Here is a 2,697-nt window from a genome sequence, read left to right as displayed (position 1 = left end):
TCTTTTGTACACCAAACCATAATCTCAAGTTCCCTTTAAGTATCATAGAAGCCATTTGAGAGCTTGCCAATGTTCTAATCCGGGATTTGACATGAACCTACTAAGGACACTAAGTGCATGTCCAATATCTGGTCTAGTACTAACCATTATATACATTAGGCAACCTAGAGCCATTGCATATGGAACTTTGCTCATTTCTTCGATTTCTTCTGAGTTGACAGAACACTGTTCTTTGGACAGTACAAAATGACCTCCTAAAGGTACTGAGGTACTCTTGGCATCTTGTAGATTGAACTTTTGGACCACTTTCTGAATGTAATTCGATTGTTTCAGATACAATCTTCCATCTCTTCTGTTTCTTGTAACTTCTATGCCAAGAATTTTCTGAACATGACCAAGTTCCTTCATTTCAATCTCTTGTTTGAGTTTAGCTTTCAGCCCTTTAATTATTGCTTTATCTTTGCTCAAGATGAGCATATCATCCACATAAAGCAACAAGTATACTGTTGTAGATAGATTCAGATTTTTAAAATAAAGGCAATGATCAAAATCTGACCTTGTGAACCCGATTGTTTGTATATAAGAGTTGAACCTTTTATTCCACTGTCTTGGGGATTGTTTCAAGCCATATAGTGATTTCTTAAGCTTGCAAACTAGTTCTGACTTGTTGCTTTCCACCTGAAAACCAGGTGGTTGTTTCATGTATATCTCTTCTTCCAAATAACCATGTAGAAAGGCTGTTTTGACATCAAGTTGTTCCACTTCCATGTCTTGATGTGTTGCAATGGATAGAAGCAGCCTTATTGTCTTGTACTTAACAACGGGAGAGAAAATTTCTGTGTAATCCGTGCCTTCCACCTGAGTGAAGCCTTTGGCTACAAGTATGGCTTTAAATCTCAGTGGTTCAGCCTCTGTCATTCCTTCTTTCACCTTGTATATCCACTTACATTCAATTACTTTCTGGTTTGGAGGCTTAGCAACAAGTTCCCAAGTTTTGTTCTTGTCAAGTGATTCCATCTCTTCTCTCATAGCTGCAGTCCATTTGTCTTTGTGTATCCCATTTACAGCTTCCTCATAGCTTACTGGTTCGCCTGTTTTTGTTTGGACAGCAGCTAGAGCATATGCTATTAAGTCCACTTCTGCATATCGGATTGGAGGTTGTATGTCTCTTCTAGCTCTATCTCTAGCAAGTTGATAGTTAGAGAGATCTTCTTGGTCATTTGAAACCTCTGTTTCCTCTTCTATTTCCTCATTCCCAACATCATTTTTATTCGAGTTTGCAGCTGATTCTTCGATTTCTGTCTTTGTCATTTCTTTGCTTGATGAGTTACCTGCAATGTCATTCAAAAAACTACCCTTCTCGGGGATTAAATGAGGAAAATCATGTTCATTAAATATCACATTTCTTGCTATGACAATCTTAAGTTTTCCCTTTTGGTCAATACATATCTTATATCCCTTAGTGCCAATAACATAACCAAGAAAAATACCTCTAACTGTTCTTGGCTCTAATTTATCTTTGGATTGATGTACACATGTTGTACAACCAAACACTTTGAGATGTTTAAGATTAGGCAACCTACCATACCACTTTTCAAAAGAAGTTTTTAAATCTATAGACCTATTCGGGCTTCTATTTATCAAGTAACAGGCTGTAGCTAGTGCTTCTCCCCAAAATGGTTTGCCTAGACCAGAACCAAACAATAAATATCTCACTTTATTTAACAAGGTTCTATTCATTCTTTCTGCAATTCCATTTTCTTCAGGAGTGTTAACAACAGTTCTATGCCTAGTTATGCCACAATATTACACAAAGCATCAAACTCATTATTTACAAACTCTAAACCATTATCAGTCCTAAGTGTACTGACTTTTAGATCGGTTTGGTTCTCTACTTGAGTTTTCCATGCTTTAAACTGATCTAAACATTCATCTTTAGTTTTCAATAGGTAAGTCCAAACACATCTACTAAAGTCATCAACAATAGAAATAAAATATTGTTTACCCGAGTGTGTAGGCACTTTGTATGGCCCCCATAAATCAGCATGTACATACTCAAGTATCCTCTTTGTGTTGTGCTTTGCGGCTGTGAACTTAATCTTGTGCTGTTTTCCCAAGATGCAGGCTTCACAAAATGGTAAGGCACACACCTTTAGCTTCTCGATTATGCCTTGGTTGTGCAGTTCCTTTATACCTTGTTCACTGATGTGTCCAAGCCTTTGGTGCCAGATTTTCATGTCATTTTCTTGACTTCTCACCATTTTTGCTTCAGCAACTGAAACTGTCTCTCCATCCAACACATAAAGACCATTTATTTTCTTGCCTTTCATAACTATCAATGAGCCTCTTGTAATCTTCAAGATTCCCTCACTAGATTTGTAGCCATAGCCTTCATCTTCGAGTGTCCCAAGGGAGATTAGATTTCGTCTAAGATCTGGAATGTGCCTAACATTGGATAGGACTTTGATCTCTCCATTGAATTGCTTGACAGCCACTTTGCCAATGCCCACAAGCCTGCAAGAAAAATCATTTCCCATTAACACTTTTCCACCATCAATAGATTTATAATCAAAAAATGACTCTTGATTTGGACACATGTGATAAGTGCATCCAGAATCTAGAATCCACTCCCTGTTTAATGAGGTTTCTGAGATGGAAAAGAGTTCTCCATCAGATGAGTATCCTTCACTTCTTTCG

The sequence above is a fragment of the Humulus lupulus genome, chromosome 8 (genome assembly GCF_963169125.1).
Source record: "Humulus lupulus chromosome 8, drHumLupu1.1, whole genome shotgun sequence".
Taxonomy (NCBI): domain Eukaryota; kingdom Viridiplantae; phylum Streptophyta; class Magnoliopsida; order Rosales; family Cannabaceae; genus Humulus; species Humulus lupulus.
Note: the sequence above shows the minus strand (reverse complement) of the source record.